Source organism: Sus scrofa, chromosome X, assembly GCF_000003025.6.
Source record: "Sus scrofa isolate TJ Tabasco breed Duroc chromosome X, Sscrofa11.1, whole genome shotgun sequence".
NCBI lineage: Eukaryota > Metazoa > Chordata > Mammalia > Artiodactyla > Suidae > Sus > Sus scrofa.
In genome coordinates this window covers 38,017,135-38,038,349 of record NC_010461.5, presented here as the reverse complement: position 1 = coordinate 38,038,349, position 21,215 = coordinate 38,017,135, and the positions used below count along the sequence as shown (strand labels likewise).

Below are 21,215 nucleotides of genomic sequence, written 5' to 3'. Positions count from 1 at the left end.
GTAGAGAAATCTGTATTTCTCTTTTTCAAGCATCTACTTCATGTTTGATGTCTCTAATTGACTTTTTTCTTTTAAATTTTATACATCCTCATTTCCTAGATATAGTTATCCCAATCACAATGTTAGGGGTTAGGGGTTTTAGCTGATATTTGGAGGTATTTTTTTTTATTTGTATAGTTTAGTTCGCAGTTTTTTATGTTTCTGCACACATATATCTGTACCACACAAAAAGCACAGAAAGACAGAAGAGGAATGGGACATAAATCAGATACAGACCATGGAGTCTTAGGCCTGGCAGCTGAGTAGGTGATGGAGAGCCAGGGAAAAGGCTAGGGTGAGACAACCCATCAACCAAACTGAGCTCTTTCATAAGGACATTAATCTCATTCATGAGCGCTCCACTCTCCTGACTTACAATCAAAGGCCCCACCTTCTAATAGCATCGCATGGGATCTTAGGATTTAAATGTATGAATTAATAAGCATTCAGTCCATTGCAAAGACCTTAAGAATAATGGTGAAAAAATCCATCCAACTTGCCTTCCTTTGAAGTAGTGGCTAGTTTGAGTGGATACAAAACCACCACAATTTCTATTATGTTAAACAATCTGGAAAAACTGCAAAGAACATTCCTCCCCATGTTGGAAGGGAGGAAGGAAAGAATTGTTGGGAGAGAGGGAGGGAAGGAGGGAGGAAGGAACTTAATTTGAAAATGTCTACACTCTAGATATGATTTTTAGTTTCGATGAAATTGTTCTCATCAGAATTTAAATGTCCCCAATATCTTACATCTCAAAGGTCAAAGCATGAGTCTCTAGCCAAGAGAAGGCAAGGATTACCTGATTGGGAGGCTGAATATAAATACCAGTGGAGAGCGAAGTATGGCAGTATTTTTAGTAGTATTGTTACAGTTTTTGTTAGTAGTCTAATTAGAAAATTACATGTGTTTTGAGTGGTTTGCCCCAAATATGTTTTTCTCATAAGCCAGTTATTTCTAGTGTGTGATTTTACAGCAAGAGAAGTTCTTTTAAAATGCATATTTGGTCTTATAACAAAAACCTGTGTATGTGTATGTGTGTGTGTGTGTCATGAAAGTTCAACCCTACATAATAATCAAAACCTCAAAACTTAAAGTTAAATTTTCTCACCCCACTGGGGCCTCTGCAAATGATAAAACTGTGTTCTATAAACAGTGCATTATTCAACTTTGTGTCTCTCTAACTCCTCCAACTCCTTCCCCACCTTCCTCACCACTTTCCTGAGTCAACAGAATCAAAGAGAGAAGGAGTGAAAGAGGACTTCACGCTCAGAGTCTCGCAGACTCTTGAAAATGACTTTCTCTCTTAGATTTTACATAAGCTTCCCCCTGAGGCGTTTATGTGAACTTCCTATGAGCCAGGCAAAGGCTGGCCCCTTCCTCTAGTTCCTTCTTCGCCCTTGTTTTGTTTTTAAGTTTTATTGAAGTATAGTTGATTTACAGTGTTGTGATAATTTCTGTTGTACAACAAAATGATTTAGTTAATACGCACATCCATTTTTCAGATTCTTTCCCCACATAGATCATCACAGAATATTGGGTAGAATTCCCTGTGCTATACTGCAGTTCCCTGTTTTCACGGAGGGCTTTGTGGGTTTTTGCTGCACACTTCATATGGACTGGTGCTCTTCTGTCATCCCTTTGCCTCTGGTGGTGGCTATGTACAGCTCCAGGCTGGCTCTCTTTTCTGTACATGGTCCCACTCAACTACAGAACCACTCTCACACCTTTAACCCCAGAGAACTCCAGGAGCAGAGGCCAATCTCAGTGCAGGAGCACCTACAACTTTGCTCCACCACCAAAGCAAGCCCCGAACTCCTTGAACATCCTCTAAACTTCCTGGCAGGGGTCAAATGTCAGTTCACTGCCTCCTACTAACTGTAGAAACTACATAGCAACGTCTCACAGACATCTCTCCTTGGACTTGAGGTAAAGGGGTTAGAAATGAGACAGCCAGCACCTGCCAAAGAAATGTTCTTCACAAATCTTCCTCCAGGTCTCCACTGTCCTGTATGAAACATCCTAGCTGAAAATGAAGGGCTTAAAAGCTCCGCAGGCAATTCTCATATCTTGACTTTGAAAGGTTCACATGGTGGTGTCTTTGGAGGATAGGGTTAATTGTCTTCATGCTTCAACCAAAACTGAGACAAGAAGAATCCTACTTTATTTTATTTTTCCACTGAGCCATTTTATTTGCATATATGTATTACAGCCCCAGAAAAAGAATCCAAGGGATTTTCCCTCCTATGTGTTTTCATCTTGCTTCTTCATGGTCCATGATGCCAGCTGAAGTTCTAAGTATAATGAACCCAAACTGACGGGATGGGAGCAGGTTATTCTGCCATTTTTCTAGATCTTTGAGTTGCACATCAAACCTGGGGCTGATAACTCCACACTTATTTAGCCTGCCTGTGAGGGTCACAACAATTTTCCCAGCTCTGTGATCATTGATGATTTCAAATTCGCCAATGTAACCATGCTTCATCATCACAGTTAGAAACCTGATGATGACATTGGAGCATGGCCTAGTAAGAACCTGACGTTTGCCTCTTTTCAGCATTGTTGATGCTCTTGAGGGCATCAGCCATGACATTCATGTGCCCCATTGTGGTGGCACGGAAAGATGGTGGAAAGAGCAAGAATCCTATTTGAAAGTAGGGCACACACTCACCCACTTAAACACACATACATAAGCACATTCGGACAGAAATATTGAAAGTTTCATATGACAAATTGTCTACTTTCCCACCCCGCACCAGCAGTACACTGTCTTAATTAATGTAGTATTGCCATATATATATATACATATCAAGCTCTATGTTGCTTTTATTTATTGTTTTTCAAAACCGTTTTCCTGGCTTTTTACTCTTTTGTTTGAATTTTAAGATTATCTTATCAAAACACACACACACACACACACACACACACACACACACACACGAAACTGTTGGGATTTTTATTAAAATAACATCCACAAACATGTAGTGCTCTCCACTTGGTTTTCTACACTCACTTGTATATATTTTTATTAAATTTATTCATAGATAAGGGTTTGTTGCTCTTGTGAATTGCATTCTTAAAATTACATTTTCTAATTGGTTGTTGCTGATGTATGAGAATACTGTTGATTTTTAAGTTTTATTTCTATCCACTAATGTTGTTGAAATTTCATAACAGTTCTAATAGCTTTCTGGGTCTCTTGAATTTTCTATGTAAACAAGTAGATTGTCTGAAAACAATGACAATTTAACTCCCTCCTCCTGATTCTTAAAACCTGATTCTTACACTTCCTTGTCTGTTGCATTGCTTACAACCTCTAATACTATGTTAAATCCAGTGAAAACAGGCAATCTTACCTTGTTACTGAATTTTAAAGGCACACATACAATGCTATTTAGTATGATATTCACTGTAGATTTTTAAAGTTGCATTCTGAGATTGCCTTTCTTCCAGATAACTCATGGTAAATGGCCTTCAAGATGGATAGTCAGAGGCTCTAATCAGCAGCAAAATTGCCCCTGGAGAGCTGCTCTGTGAAACAGAGGCAGTTAAGTGACTTTCTGGAGGAGTGTCCTATCAAGTCTCTGGCAAAGACTATGTGAAGTCATTCTTTTACTGTGCTCGCCTTAATCACCTACATCTGAAATGCATTCTTTGCCCATTGTTGCATTGTTTTGGAATTTTACCTTAGTGCCATTTACTTTTTTTCTCTCCAAGTAGATTTTAAGATCCTTGAGGATGAAGGACTAAACAGCCCCTTTCTTTTGTTGCATATAAACTCTGTACAGTATGAACTCTACAAGGGGAGTTCCTGTGTAACACAGCAGGTTAAGGATCCAGCATTGCCACTACAGTGGCTCAGGTCACTGCTGTGGTGTGGGTGAAACTGCTATATGCTGCTGGCGCGCTTAAATAAATAAACTATGAGGAGAGACTTTGCCTGTGTTGTTGCTGCTGTTTCCAGTGTCTAGTACAGTGCCAAGCACTGTAGGCACTACATATTTTTCAATGAATGAGTCAGCCTCATTCCTTCAACCCCCAGAGGCTTCAGGCCATGTCTGGCAATTTGCTGTGTGCACTGAATGTATTCAAAAATGTTGGTGGAATGAATGAGCCCTTCCAGCCTGATAGTCTTTCATTTTGATTCCACCATTCCTTCACCTGGACATCTCTATTTCTAAACAGCTTAAGTAAAGCTTGATGTTGATGTTTTTGTCAATGCCAGGAAAAAAAAAATGTTTGACAAGTGTGCAATCTAACTTCATGAATTTCAAAACAGATGACACCCATTTTGATAAATGTATATCATTCTGCAGCTGATGAAAAAGAAAAATGAAAATGGGGCCAAATTACAGTTTGGTACCCAAGACAATAATCAATCTTTCATCATGCTAATGGTCTGTCATGAGACTGTGAAACCATATGAAGATGGGAAACAGGGAAGTCCTCACACCAGCTTTCCAAGGGAATCAACATAATTTGGTTAACAAGATACACTTATCTGTGAATGAATTATAGCTAAGTGTGAACCTGGCAGTTCAATTATAAAATATGTCAAAGCTTTCCAGAAACGATTACCACCGTAACATTGAATAAGGTTACCATGGGCAGAACAGACTAATTGGTAGAGTTAGGTCTATTTATAAATGTCAAACAACATCTTGCTCCTCTTACACGGCTGCTCAATGCTCCTTAACTGGGAATACTAACTACCTACAGGTTTCTCATTCCCACCATAGTGGTCTATCTATATTTGCTTTTTTAAATCACATATTTGGGAGAAACACATAGAAGTCTGTTAATCAAGTCTTGGTCTTGCCTTCCAAGGGATGGTGGTAACAGGGTGGGAAAGGAAAGAGTTCTTGCTACCATACCCTTATTCCAAGTTCAAGCTCTTTTCCTGCCCTTCAAATGTTCTTTTTCAGCTGCACGAACTCAGTTACCTGTTCACCTGCCCCTTTACTTAAAGGCAGAAAGCCCTCTCCCTGATGCCATCACAGCCTTCGTGAACAGTTGCAGGTTCTGAATCCATAAGGTCACTTATCATCCTCCCATGATCCCTTTACTGACTTCAGCTGTCACCCTCCCTCCCTAAACATCCTTGCATGGCCAGACTCTAGATTTCCAACTGTATTAGTTTGGATTCCCCAAGACGCAAACTCTGAGTCAATGAGTTGAGTGAAAGCAGTTTTGTTTTTTTTTTTTAAGTGATCCCAGAAAACTCCAGAAAGTGAAGCAGGAAAGAAAAGAAAGGCAATAAAAAAGCCGTTTTTGTGGTTTTTTTTTTTTTTTTTTTTTTTTTTTTTTTGGCTGCATCCACAGCATGTAGAAGTTCCCCGGCCAGGGACTAAACTATCATCACAGTAGCCACTCGAGCCACAACAGTGACAAGGCCAGATCCTTAACCTGCTAGGCCACCAGGGAACTCCTAAAAGGGGCATTATCATGAAGTTACCACTGGGGGTAATATGAGCTCAAACCCACTGAGAACTCCAGGAAATGGTGTAGAACACACATCTCAGTGTCACACCATCTAAGGGGCAAAGGGACTGAGGTATCCATTCAGCTATTCCTATCAGCCATCGACTGAAGGCTTACTCCCAGGTGGCATGAATTTTCTGGTACTTCTGGCCTATTATGGGCAAGGACAGAGTTGACTCCAGTTGCCAGAAAAAGCCCTCAGGCACAATTTCTGACATGTGCAGTTGGGCCAGCATGCAGTAAAATAGTGAGGCTGAGGAAAGATGGGGAAGGTCCTGACAGCATCTGCTATCTCAGCCATTCAGGTATAATGTGGTAATTCCATGTATCTGGGTTGAAGCCCCTCCAGCAGTCTTTACAAAGGAAAAGAAACTTAGATGCAAATCCTCATGCAAAGTTCTCACTATTTCAACTACTTCCAACGAATGAGCCCAGTCATTCCACGCCAAAGCACTAAATGCTAATACTCATCCCACTATACCAACCCCTGATCTTCACACTAACCTCCTTTGTAGTTTGCAGTAGGGATTAAATTCAGAGTGAAAATGTTCAGCATTCAAGTATACTTCTTTCTTCAGAAAAAAAAAGTCTATATAGATAATATTTTATTAGAGCTAGGCAAATACTTTTGTGTGGGCAAATGTTCTTATTGTAGAAATAGGAGAACTATAAATCCTAAGGCAATTATCTTTAGGAAAGCAGCAAAGTAACAGAAGGAGTATTATCTTACCTTTAATGACTTTCTGTAATATCAAAATAAATCATTACTGACTGAGCTGAAAGGTAATTTCAATATTATAAACAAATCAGTATAACAATTAAGTTATCAGGGATAAAATCAAACTAAACATAAAAACTATTCTCCAATAATTCAAGATGATTTTGCCCCTTCAGTAAGACACTAATGAGTTTCAACTATCAAATTTTCAAAAGATTTTTAAATGTGTCCCTTGGAGTTTTGGGTGCCATTTTCCCCCAAGTGTTCATGGCCGAGACATGGAAATGGAACTTTCCAGCTATAAGAAACTAAAAATGGATAATGCACAGTGGATTCTAAACAATGATGAAAGAGTGGTTCAACTGGAAAGCTTCATCAAAACACTGAAAGAAATGATGCCAGAATTCCAGTAGCAATATTCTATAAAGGAAAACCTTTGTTTATTGGGTTGAGTTCTCCTTCTAAGAAGAAAAATCTCCTGTATTTGTTTTGTCCTGAATCATTTTATTTTCATTGAAGTATAGTTGATTTATAATATGATATTAGTTTCATGTATATAGCATAGTGATTCAGTGTTTTCACAGATGATACTCCATTGAAGGTTATTACAAGATAATGGTTATAATTCCTTGTGCTATATAATATATTCATGACATTTATCTATTTTACACATAGTAGTCAGGGTCTCTTAATCCCATTCCCTTAATTTGCCCCCCACTTCCCTCCGCCCTTTGGTAACCAATTGTTTGAGTTCTATGTCTGTGAGACTTTCTGTTTTGCATATACATTTGTTTGTACTATTTTGTGTGTGTGTCTCTTTTTGCCTTTTCTAGGGCCGCTCCTGTGGCATATGGAGGTTCCCACGCTAGGGGTCGAATCGGATCTGTAGCCACCGGCCTACGCCACAGCCACAGCAACGCAGGATCCAAGCTGCGTCTGCGACCTACACCACAGCTCACGGCAAAGGGATCCTTAACCCACTGAGGAAGGCCAGGGATCGAACCCACAACCTCATGGTTCCTAGTCGGATTCGTTAACCACTGCGCCACCACGGGAACTCCTGTACTATTTTTTAGATTCCACTTTTTAGTGGTATCACACAGTATTTGTCTTTATCTGACTTATTTCACTAAGCATAAGTTCTTTAAGTCCATCCACGTTGCTGCAAATGGCAGGATTTCATTCTTTTTTATAGATGAATAATATTCCATTGTGAGGATAGATAGATAGATAGATAGAGATAGAGATAAATAGATATCACTTCTTTATCCATTCATCCTGAATTCTTTTCAAGGTCTTTTTCCATAGAAATCCTATTGAATCTCTGAAAAGCTCTGTATGATAATACTTTACTTATTATTACTATCTTATAGATGCAGAAACTGAGGCATGGAAAGGGTCAAGAGCCTTCACTGAGATATCACTATGGCAAACATAGTACAGAAGTCATTTCACCCAGACACTGTATGAGGCTGCTCCTGGAAAAAAAGGATGAAACTTAGCTCTGAATCTCAGGCACAGAAATCCTCTACAAATCAACAATAGGTTGGCATCCTTCAGAATATAAACTCAAGACAGTGACTCTTCAATGATGAATGTAGCTTAAATGAGGAAAGTAGAGCATGAAGCACACACACAAAAAACTACCAAAATAATCTTCAGTGAATGATAGATCTGAAATTGTACAAATATATTCGGGCCATTTAATATTAGTCATTGACAATTTCCTTTAGCTTTCATGATTGGTGGAACCAGATACATACTCTCTCTAAAGCTCAGCCCTCAAAGGAAATACTTAGTTCTGATAAACTAGTTCTGTTATGTCAGGTGCTCAGTAATGACTCCCAAACTTTAGAACATTCCAAGAGCAAGTTAAGGAAATGGCAATTTATTTAATGACTTTAATAAAACATGAAGATGCCTGAAACAAGCAAATGTAATATTGTAAGAAATTTTCACATCTATTTGCAGTTGTCATCTGATCTGCATAGAACTGACAACACCAGATTTATCACTGATTTGGTTGGGTGGGCTATTCCCCCATTTGGAGACACTAGAATACTTATAAATTAGGTTTCTTCCCAAGTATCTACCACAGAGAATGTTTACACTGCCTTCACTTAGGGTCTATATGAAAGGATCTCAAAGCCATTATTCAATGATGCACTGTTTTATATATGTGAGTTTATATACAGGAATGTCTGCTCATCTATTTGGTACATTTGCAGAATGCTTACTGTGTGCAGACACTACTGGGATTTGATTTGAAACACAAGAACTATTTTAACTACTCCATTGTAAGAATGAAATAGCTTAGCACATGGACTGTTAAAAAATATGAACTAAATATTGGGTGAAGAATTAGCTGGGAAGAAAATGTGATAATCCAAGTTGGATAGAGTAAAATCAACCATGTACCAAAAAGAACACTTTAATTAAAAAAATAACCTCTTATTTTTCTAAACAGCCAGTACTCAAAATTTATATTTCAGCTAATAACTGCTTTTCCAATAATAAAGCATCCCTTACCTAAGTTATATCCCTAACTCTTTCTTTGTTTACCCACCTCCTTTTTCCCTAGCACTGAATTATTCCCACAACTCCATTCTCCTCTTCTGATGAAATTAATCAAAACAAGGAAATAAGAGCTCCCGTCGTGGTTCAGCGGTTTACAAACCCGACTAGGATGCGTGAGGATTTGGGTTCGATCCCTAGCCTCGCTCGGTGGGTTAGGGATCCAGTGTTGCCGTGAACTGTGGTGTAGGTCACAGATGTGGCTTGGATCCAGCATTGCTGTGGCTGTGGTGTAGGCCGGTGGCTACAGCTCTGATTCGACCCCTAGCCTGGGACCCTCCATATGCTGTGGGTGCAGCCCTAAAAAGACCAAAAAAACAAAACAAAACAACAACAAAAATGGTCCTCTGTCTCCAGGTAGTTCTTCAATGCAGGTGCACACTGCTCATACCAGCCACTTCTTAGGTGCCACTGACAAAATTCACCAATGTCTCCCATCACGCCATCTAAATCACATTATTGGTAGAACACAACCTTGCCTTTTTTATCATAGGCAAAAGTGCAAGCACTGACTCTTCACCCTCCAACATGAAATTCTAACAGTTCCTCTCTCTCTAGCTTCATTAGTTCTAATCTCAGGGGAAGAAATTGTCCCTCCTCATGGTCAAGGCTTATCTTGCCAGCTGGGTTCCAGCCCCTCCTCCACTCTGCCAAGCCCATTTATTCCTTAAACCACTATTTTCTATCTCCGCTGTCAATTTGCCACAAAAACAACTCTGGGAGTTCCCGTCGTGGCGCAGTGGTTAACGAATCCGACTAGGAACCATGAGGTTGCGGGTTCGGTCCCTGCCCTTGCTCAGTGGGTTAACGATCCGGCGTTGCCATGAGCTGTGGTGTAGGTTGCAGACGCGGCTCGGATCCCGCGTTGCTGTGGCTCTGGCTAGGCCGGTGGCTACAGCTCCGATTCAACCCCTAGCCTGGGAACCTCCATATGCCGCGGGAGCGGCCCAAGAAATAGCAACAACAACAAAAAAGACAAAAGACAAAAAACAAAACAAAACAAAACAAAACAACTCTGGACCCTCTCTGGTAGAGTCTTAGTTATCCAATATATGGGATTTTAAATTCCTGAGCCTTCCTTACTTAGAATTTCTTTTCTTGGTTCCCGTAAGACACTACCTCCTGACCTACCACTCTGTCACTCACCGTCAGTTGCTGTCACTAAGTTTTCCTCAGGGTTTTTCTGCTCAGAAAAGTAATGTATGTACATTGCAGAAAATTTTGAAAATATATTCAAAAAGAGTAAAATAAAATTTTCTAAATATAAATAATCTGAGCATTGCAAAGTAGTTCTTTCTAGGCCATATGTTTTCAGAATCAAATTCTAATCGGACTGTGTTCATTATCTTGATTGTGGTGATGGTTTTACAGGCATAACATATGTCAAAATATATCAAATTGCTACACTTGAATGCATGCAGTTTATTGTATGTCAATCGTAGCCCAACTAAGCTGTTTTTAAAATGTAAACAATACAAGAAGAAATGTGTACTATCTAGAAATATAATTAAAAATAGAAGTTGAATATTTGAATCTACTATAATTTAAAAAAAACTGGCAAAGAAGAGTAAGAGGATAGAAATGACTGCTGAAACTGGAGTGTAAGGTTGAATTCCCAGTTTCCTTTTTGGGCTGAAACTCTCATACCTTGGAAAGGTTGCTTCTTTCTCACTGTATGGAAAAGCACAATCTAGCAGGCATGAGAACTAAAGTGACCAGAAGCATGTTTGTGAGATTTTTAAAAATTCAATCATGCTATAAATAGTTTTCTACTTATTTTTTTCACAAAAGCACTTTGCCATGTCAACTAAAATTCTCCAATATGTGGAATATTTAGGCTATCTCACAACTACTGAAGCCATCCGGTAGAGAGACTGTGATTTATTTACTTGAATACACAATAATAAGATAATGGTTTATTTCTAACTTTTGATGACTTAAAAAATATATGATTAATTTCCCATTATAGGTTATTACAAGATATTGACTATGGTTCCCTGTGCAATTAAAAAATGATTAATATTCTTGCTCATAAATTGTTTTGTGTATCCAGATGGTTCCTTGGGATAAATTCCATGGAGTGGAATAGCTGAGTGGAAGAAAACCAGCAGTTTAAGGCTCTTTTTACTTTATGTTCAATTGTTTTCCTTAAAGTTTAAGCCAATTCATTCTTTTCATCAGCTATAGATAAAAATGATCATATCACTGTATTGTCAATATCTTTGTACATTTTTAGAAATATATTTTTATTTTATGGGTGAAATATCTTGTTTGTGTTTGCATTTTTTATTGTTAGGGAAGTCAGATATGTTTCTGATATAATTTGGGGGCTTGAGGGCATCTTTTTTCCTGTTTATGGTCCAGTTTTCTATGGAGACATTAGTTCTCTGGTTGTTGATTGGCAGCATGTTTATGTATTAAATATGTTAAACTTTTGTCTGAACTGTTACACCAGAATTTGTTCAACATATCTCACTTGTCTCTATTTTTTTTTTTTGGTATGGAGAAAATTTTAATAACTAATATCTCATCCACAGCAATCCCAACATTGTGTATATTGATACGTTTTTATTTTTCATTGGAGTTTTTTCAAGAACTTTCGGTAATTAACATCTACATCTTCGCTTCTTCATTTCTCATCCTCTTCTCAGTCTGTGCCCATTGGATTTCTACCTTCATTTACACAAAATTTCTGTACTTGTCAAGGTCTTCAGTATTCTTTATCTTGGTAAACCTGATTGTTTCTCTGGGTTTAGCACCTCCTTGGAAGTTAAAGCAGTTTTTGACACAATAAACTGTTCCCTTTATCCTAGAACACTTATCTTGCTTGATGCAATACCAGACTCCAGACTCAATGTCTACTTCTTTTCTACTTCATTTGTTGTCTGGACTCCCTGATATGCCTCTAAACATAGGCAACTTTCAAATAATTCTATAGTCTACATCTCTCCTCTTAATTCCAAATTTATGGTTCCCACTTCTGCTGTGACATCTATATGTGGCCATTTATTAGGCTTCTCTAACTAAACACACACAAAGCAGAAATATTTATTTCCTTCAAAATCTGTCTCTCTGCAAATATTTCCACTTCATTATATGGGGCCAATATTCACTCCAGTTAGACCTAGGAATCTTTTTTTTTTTTTTTTTTTTTTTTTTTTTTTTTTTTGCTGAGACAAATGGGAAATTTATTCTATACTTTACACTTTATCCCATTTTGTATGGCTTTCATTCTTACTACTTAGTATTATCTATTACATTTCAGTTTTTCTTTAAAAATTAGCATTATATTAAAATTGTGTATATTATGCAACTAAATTTATAAAGAAGAAAGCCTTATATACCATTAAATATTTTATATAGCATAATAAAAAGAATAACTTAACTGGTAAGAATAACAAAAATAATACACCCTCTGAAAATAAGTAAAATATAAAATGCATAGATTGGTTAAAAAACAGTGTAATTATATAAATATGTCCTCATAATCTGTTACATCTTATTGATTCTTCAGTATAAGCATTACACCATTCTAGGTGTATGTGATAAACAAGACATTATAGACCTTACATTGTACCATGGAGAGAAATGGTTATTAATAATGCAATTGTAGAACCATATTATTTAATTGGACAGTTGCATTATTTAATTATAATTATCATAAATTCTTTGATGGAGAGGAAATCAGAATCAGATGTAAGAAGACTTCAGCATTCCAAGAATGATGTCAAATGACCCCCTTCATGGTGGATTATACACTTATTTACTATGAGATATATTTCTTCTCCAGGGATTTCTTGTTTGTGTATCAATTGTAGATTTTTGGTTTGCAGTTATTCTGAAGTTTTGATGTAAGAGTCTATATGTATATGAGATTGTTTTAAGTTGTTCTCTTAATTGCAAGTTCATCTCCAGTGTCCTGCATTTGCACCCACCTCTTCTCCTGATTTCTGACTTTGGTGGTATAATTGTGGATGGATGATTTCGTATCTTTAGTGTATATATACCTTTACTGGTGAGCCTTGTCATGTGTGGAATTGTTGTTTCCTCTTGCTGTCTTGTCTTTTCTGCCTAGAGAAGTTCCTTTAGTATTTGCTGTAAGGCTGGTTTAGTGTTGCTGAATTCTCTTAGCTTTTGCTTCTCTGTGAAGGTTTTGCTTTCTCCTTCAAATCTGAATGAGAGCCTTGCTGGGTAAAGTAATCTTAGTTGGAGGTTTTCTCCTTTCATCACATTAAGTATATCATGCCACTCCCTTCTGGCCTGCAGAGTTTCTGTTGAAAAATCTGCCAGTAACCTTATCGGGGTTCCCTTGTATGTTACTTGTTTCTTTTCTCTAGCTGCTTTCAAGATTTTCTCTTTGTCTTTAATTGTGGTCAGTTTGATTAATATGCGTCTCGGTGTATTCCTCCTTGAGTTTATTTTATATGGCACTCGTTGTGCTTCCTGGATTTGAGTGAGTGGTTCCTTTCCCATGTGAGGGAAGTTTTCGGCTATTATCTCTTGGAATATGTTTTCTGTCCCCTTCTCTCTCTCTTCTCCTTCCGGCACCCCTATAATACGGATGTTGGTGTGTTTTCACATTGCCCCAGAGTTCTCTGAGACTCTCTTCATTTGTTTTCAATCTTTTTTCTCTTTTCTGCTCTGCATCCGTAATTTCCACTAATCTGTCCTCCACCTCACTTATTCGTTCTTCTGCTTCCTGTATTCTGCTGTTGACTGCTTCTAGTGAATTTTTAAGTTGTTATTGTATTTTGCATCTCTTCTTGTTTAAGTTTTATGTCTTGTATCTCTTTGCTCAGTGTGTCCTGTAAGTTATCCATCTTTGCCTCCAGTTTATTTCCAATGTCTTGCATCATCTTTAGCATCAACAGTCTAAAGTCTTTTTCCTGGAGGCTGAGAATCTCCTCATCACTTAGCTGATTTTCTGGGGTTTTTCCTTTCTCCCTCATCTGAGTTATAGTTCTCTGTCTTTTCATTTTTATAGGTTTTTGGTGTGGTGACCTTTTTATAGATAACAGAGTTGTAGCCTCTCTTCCTTCTGGTGTCTGCCCCCCTTGTGGCTGAAGTCATTATGGGGGCTTGCTGTAGGCTTCCTGATGGGAGGGACTGATGCCTGCCCACTGGTAGGTGGAGCTGATTCTAATCCCTCTGGTGGGTGGGGCTTAGTCTCTGGATGGGATTAGAGGCAGCTGTGTGCCTGAGGGGTCTTTAGGCAGCCTGTTTACTGAGGGGTGGGGCTGTGATCCCACCTGGATTGTTGTTTGTCCTGGGGCTTCTCAGGAGCTGACTGACAGGTGGGGCCAGATTTTCCCAAAATGGCCACCTCTAGAGAAAGGCAGCTGCTGAATATTCCCCAGAGCTTTGCTTTCAATGTCCTTCCCTCACAACAAGCCACATTCACCCCTATTTTCCCAGGATGTCCTCCAAGAACTGTGGTCAGGTTTGACCCAGATTCCCATGGAGACTTTGCTTTGCCCTGGAACCCAGAGCACGTGAAAGTCCGTGTGCGCCTTTTAAGAATGGGGTCTCCGTTTCCCCCAGTCCTGTGGAGCTCCTGCGCACAAGCCCCACTGGCCTTCAATGCCAGATGCTCCAGGGGCTCTTTCTCCCAGTGCCAGATCCCTGCACATGAGGGTTTGATGTGGGGCTCAGAACTCTCCCTCCTGTAGGTGAGTCTCTGTGAGCCAGTTAGTTTTCAGTCTGTGGAGCTTCCCACCAGGAGGTATGGAGTTGTTTATATCACGAAATCACCCCTCCTATCTGTGGATGTGGCCTTCTCTTTTTCTTCTGGAGTAGGGTATGGGTTTCCAGTCCATTTGGGTGGAGACTGCTCAGCCTTTAGTTGTGAATTTTGTTGTTTCTAGGAGAGAAGTTGAGCTCCAGTCCTTCTATTCCGCCATCTTAATCCTCCTCTCCTCCTAAAGAAACTTCCTCGGAGGTGTCCATCTTGTCTGATGGGGCAGCGGTGACGCAGCCGCAAAGCTCCTGTGGCCGAGGCCAGAGCCTTCCGGCCGGGGCAGGGAAAAAAGGGAGGGGGAGGAGGGAGACGTCTCTATTTTTATGGAGTTTTTGATATACCTATAAAATATTTGCATGTTTGTTTATTTAACCCAAAGCTATTAAACTTTCCTCCTTTGTGTTTTCTTCCAGGGCTCATAGGCTGAGAAATATTTTCCTCATTTCAAGATTAGTTCTAACACTACTTATTTTAATTTCTAGGGTTTTTGTGGTTATATTTTTAATTCTCCATGCATCTGAAATGTACTTTGGTGTATAAGATGGGAATGTATCATGATATTTTTTCCAAATAATTTTCTCAGCACTTTTGTTGTATATGTCATTCCTTCTCTTCTATCTGTGATATTTCCTTTAGCAAATACTAAGTTCTTTCTTATGCTGGGATCTGTTTGAGGGTTCTCTGCTCTTTTATATTGATCATTCAATACTTCCAGTCATAATGATGCTATAATTATAGCAAGTCATTGCAACTGTCCACATTTTTGCATTTCATAACATTATTCATTAGTGTGTTCTTCACAAAGAACTTCCTACAATATTTTCAGAAAAAATTTCACTGGGATTTTAAAAATTACATTATCCTCAATTTATAAGAGGAGAGGAGAAAGGAAGGCATCGCTAGAGTCCTGAGCATTGGGAGAAGTAAGGAGGGATGTAGCGTTCGCTTCCCTTCACCACCCCCCTCCCCAAATGGTACAGAATCTTCATTCACCAAAGTTTACAAAATACAGCAGAAGTCAAGCCAGCAGAGACGATCCAAGAGAATCACTGGTAGAGACACTGGGCGTCCCTGCAAGAGGTGGAGATTGGCACCAAGTCCTGTCTTGAAATCTAATTAAGGAGAGGACTTGCTAACCTTCCTCAGTGACCTTCCGAGCAGGGGAAAAGAGCCTGAAAGAGACAGCAGGCGTGCCTTGGAGCAGTTTGCACGTCCCTTGGTGTGTTGAGCATTAATGCCTGAGTTTCACATAGTGACAGGAATGGCTTCTAAGGGAGCCGAACTTGAGCAAATTTGCAGGTACCTCCCACCCCGACCTGGCTGTGTTGGTTGTGGAAGGCTGGAGGTTAGCAAGGTTGGAGAGGAGGTGGGGCATGTATGATAACAAAGAATCACATGGTAAACGTTTCATTGGCCCTTGTGGGAGCCAGTGTTTAGACCTGTCACCCAGAGGGCTTCCGGCACCTGTCAGAGAAGCAGCAATGACCAGGAGTAGATTGCCAGGGAGCCCAGTGGTCATTTGCTCTCTTTTGTAAACCCTCCTACTTTCCCCTGCAGGACAACAAAGGAGTGGGAGAAAGAGGCATTAGCCAGGAGCCCGCCACAAACCACGGCTCACTCCAGGCTCCTTAAGCCACAGACCTGGCAAACCCGGATAAAGAGAAAAGATCTGAAGAATAAATGAAATTGACAGATTTTTAATACCCAGAAATGAACTCAAGGAATCATCCCCAAATGTCTTTAAGGGGTCTGTGACCCAGCAGGGTGGGACTTTTCATATAGCACAGCTGTGGGAGTGAAGGCTGGGAATGGAGAAAAAGAAAACTATTTCCTGTTTGTACCCTACAGAGATGAGGCAGTTCCATAAAGCACTTAACATATGAATAAGCAAAGAGGAGAAAATAAAAATCATCTGTTACTCCACAAGGCAGCTATAACTAATATTAACTGGTGTTTGCCAGAGATTTTTATGTGAGTTTTTTTTCGCAAATCCAATTACAATGTATTTGCTGGGTTTTTTTTGTTTGTTTGTTTTTTTGTTTTTTTGTCTTTTTGCCTTTTCTAGGGCCACTCCCACGGCATATGGAGGTTCCCAGGCTAGGGGTCGAATCGGAGCTGTAGCCACCAGCCTACATCACAGCCACAGTAATGCCAGATCCGAGCCGCGTCTGCGATCTACACCACAGCTCACAGCAACGCCGGATCTTTAACCCACGGAGCAAGGCCAGGGATAGAACCCGCAACCTCATGGTTCCTAATTGGTTCATTAACCACTGTGCCACAACGGGAACTCCTGTTTTTTTAACTTATCTTTTATTCTCAGGAATATATTCTGAATATTTGTGATTTAAAAAAAAGTATAAATACAATATAATTGTAATAGCTTAGAATATTTTATCCTATGAGGTGATGATAATTTACTCAAGCAATGTCATATCCTTTCATATTTAAGACTGCTTCCAATGTTTTACAATTATATGTAATCCTGCAATGAACATCCTTAAAGCTAATTTTTGTACCTCTCCTTAATTATTTCCTTAGGATAAATCCTAGTAGTGGAGTTGCTTTATCAAAGGGTATATACATTTTTAGAGCCTTATTTTAAATTGGCTTCGCCCAAGGCATGCAGAAGTTCCGGGGCCAGGGATCGGACCTATGCCACAGCAATGACCCAAGCCACAGTAGTGACAACCCCAGATCCTTAACCCGCTGAGTCACCAAGGAACTTCTAGAGCTTTGCCTATATGCTGCCAATTCCCCTTCAGTCCACACACCCACCACTAGTCCATAAGAGTCTGGTTTTCTCCATTTTGGCCTATGCTGAATATATTCTTTCTTTTGCGTTGCCTAATATCTATTCGTCGTATTTTTTTGATGCACTTTTTTGAATACTAGTGGGAGCTGATTTTTTTTCACTGGTTTATTGGCTATTTGTAATATCTGTACTGTGCCCTGCCTGTTTTTGTCTTTTGCCCACTTTTCTACTAGTGTACAACTTTTCTTACTGTTTTGAAAAAGGCAGTTATAGCCATATATCTATCATATCATACAAATATTCTTTCCAGTTCCTTTTTATTTATGATGTTATTTTCCATGGCAAAGTTTAAACTTTTTAGATTTGACCATGTAAAATTGCTTTATGATTGATGCCAAGGGTCAACAAACTTTTCTGTAAAGGGCCAGATAATAAATATTTCAGGCTTTGCCAGCCAAATGGTCTCTGTCACAACTCTGTCCTTGGAGAGCACAAGCAGCCCTAGAGGATAGTCAATGAGTGGGCAGGTCTTCATTCTAAGCTTGACCATGGTGGGCAACAGTTTTGTCCACTTTTGGTTTAAGCGATCTGTGTCATGTTTTGGAAGTGGTTCTCCACCACAAGGATATATTATTTTCGATATTCTTTTCTTACTTCATGGCTTCGCTTTTTAAATTTCTATCTTTTATATATTTACAATTAACTTTGTTGATTTAATATTTCTCAAATGGGTTAGCCCTCTAGTCTAAAATCATTTATTAAATAATCCATACTTGCCCAACTGAGCTGATCTGCAAACTTTTCTAAATTAAAAATATGGACAACTGTATACATACTTGGATTTTTTACATGCCATTACCCTTTTGGGGCTAGTATCATGCCTTTAACTATTAGAGTTTATCAGTACATTTTAATATCTTGTACAGAAGCTCCGCACCCACCCCTTATACTCTTCTTTTTGTTTTGTTGTTGATTTCATATTTTTCCCCAAACATGCTTTAGAATCATTTTATCGAGTTCTAATGAAAAACTGTATTGTATTATGATTGCAAGTGCATTACTCTATGGATTAATTTTCAGATAAACTGACAGTCCAAGACAGTGGTATGCACACAGTAAAGGTTACTTTCCCATTATCACTGGTCCCATTAATTGACCTTATAAACAACAAATGCAACTAAAAATGCATAGTTCTGTAATTTTGGATTAAATGTAGTATTTTATTTGAAAATAAGATTCAAGTGCTTGAAATTTTGAAAACCACTGTTTTAACCTACTGACATTTATCATTACTACTAATTTGACTTCGGCCATCTTTTTCTAAATTTTCATATCTTTAACTCTTTTTCTGGATTCCATTGTTTTCTGTTTTTTTTTATGATAACTGATAATTCTTCTAGTGATTATTTTACAGTTATCTTCATAAAAAATTTATACTCTATATGAGCAAGTAATGAAATTATATCATTTGAGTCTCTTCTGTTTGAGACAAAGGATATAATACAATCTTACTTTCCCAACCCTCACTAACTGGCCCCCACAACCTTTTCAGTTTTACTAATAACAAAAATTTTTGATTCACCATCTTTTTTAATAATCATAAATCTTCTCATTTTGGAATAATTTTTGACATTCTATTTGATTTTATAATAATATTATCTTTTTCTTACCAATGTTCCTATCCTTCTATCCTGTAGCTACTTCATAAAAACTATGTCTTCTTGTGCTCTGTTGTAAATGTTTGTTTCTTGAATTTTTCCTCTGGATTCACTGGTAGATAATTATCAGAAGTTTGTTATTCTTCTGAGTCTTCTAGACACATTTTTCCCCCTTTTCCCTCTTGTTTTATGGTATTTTTCACAGGCCTTACCTTTATTCTTTTTTTGTTTGTTTGTTCTTGTTTTTTTGTTTGTTTGTTTTGCTTTTTAGGGCTGCTGTGGAAGTTCCCAGGCTAGGGGTTGAATCAGAGCTGGAGCTGCCGGCCTATGCCACAACTGCAGCAAGACAGGATCCAAGCTACATCTGCAACCTATATCACAGCTCACGGCAATGTTGGATCCTTAACCCAATGAGTTAGGCCACGGATCAAACCGGCATCCTCATGGATACTAGTCAGATTTGTTTCTGCTGAACCACAACGTACGTTTTCATGGATTCCCTAAAGTCTGTTCCTTCAAATGGGCTCGCTAATTTTGCTCATTTTCCTCATCTTTTATTTTTGTTTAAACTTGCACATCAACTTGTGTACTTTTGTATCATGTGAGAAGGTGTCTTCTTCCTATCTCATCATCTGGTTCTCTGAACTGACATATTAGGTGAAAACTATAATTCCCAGCATGCAGCACAACTGACTTCTTTCTACAATGGCCTCATGTAAATAATGCCCTATAAACCTATTACCTGTGTATGTATTATCTCTTCCGATAGCCAGAAGAAAAGAGAGAAAGATGCCCAAATTTCTGGCTGGTTCAAATCCTGACTCTCCGAGTGAATCTCTAGTGAGTGAAGCACAAAATATTTTTCTACCTTTTATGATACATTTTAAGCTCCTGTTGTCCTGAAATTAGTTCCAGTTTCTTTAAGGTTCTGGTATCATATTACCTATCAGTTTTGTTTTCCACATTGGGAGCTTAATTTTTCCCCATAGGCCTTCATTAGTGTTTCTTGTTAGATGTTGAGGAAGGCTTCCCTTGGGACTGTTAGCCAGATGCCACTTTGAATAACAACGACAGCCACGGCTAACATGTACTGATCACTTATCATGTACCATCCGTCCATTTTCTCATTTAATCACAACAACCCTTATTTAACCTCTCTAAGACTAATTTGCCCAAGGACACTCTCTGCTAAGGGCACACACTGCCATGCACTTGTATTTAAAATCATTTGCAAACTCCAAGGCTGTCTGGAATTCAAACAAATATAATATACCATCTTTTTCATGCTTTCCTAAATGTCTTAATCTTTCTGACACTGACTCAACCATTCAAATGCCAGTATTTCCTTTTCCCCTTGCATGTTGATAGGATACATAACCTCATTAGCTAACTCTGATTAATCTCCCATTTGATCTACAGCTCATGTTAGTCATGCCTAATAAATGGCCGTTTAGTAATCAAAATCAAAAAAATCTTTTAATTTTAACTGGTGAAAGTATATGTTCCAGTTATTTGAGTGAATGTTTTCCTTTTCTTTGTCATTTTTTAAACTTTAATGAAAGTTCTTTTGTAAAGAATGCATGAATCTTCTATCCCTGCAGAGAGATACATGACATAAAATGTTAACAACTGCTGAGAAGTACTTTACGTAAGCACCAGATTCACTAATAAATAGTCACAGGAATGCCAAGAAGGCAAAACACCTACACAAAACTTGTTAAAAATGGGATTTTCTGGAGAGCAGACTGAGATGGAGTTTAACATGCACAGTTTTTTTTTTAGGGTGTAATTAGGATCAGTGCCTGTGGAAAGAAGGAAAAGACAGCAGGATTGAATAGAAGGAGAAGTTGAGTTGTGATGCAAGATGAACAGCCTCAGCTAACCTTCTCAAGGTCAGAGCCTTCAAAGTTCTCCCACATTGAGTCAAGACAGTCAAATTGTTTTTTGGGGTTTTTGTTTGTTTGTTTGTTTGTCTTTTTTTAGGGCTGCACCTGCAGCATATGGAGGTTCCCAGGCTAGGGGTCAAATCGGAGCTACAGTTGCCAGCTTACACCACAGCCACAGCAATGCTGGATCCTTAACCCACTGAGCGAGGCCAGGGATCAAACCAGCAACCTCATGGTTCCTAGTGAGATTCTTTTCCAATGTGCCACGGCGGGAACTCCAAGAGATAGTCAGATTGTTATAATGCCTTCTCAATCCGCAATTAGAAATGGGCCATCTGGGAAAGGAAGAGTGGCCTTGGTGAAGCTGCTC

General features: G+C 38.8%; 1 pseudogene; it reads right to left on the bottom strand.

The window, feature by feature from the left end:
* On the bottom strand, window positions 2,285–2,629 carry LOC106506948 (annotated as a pseudogene).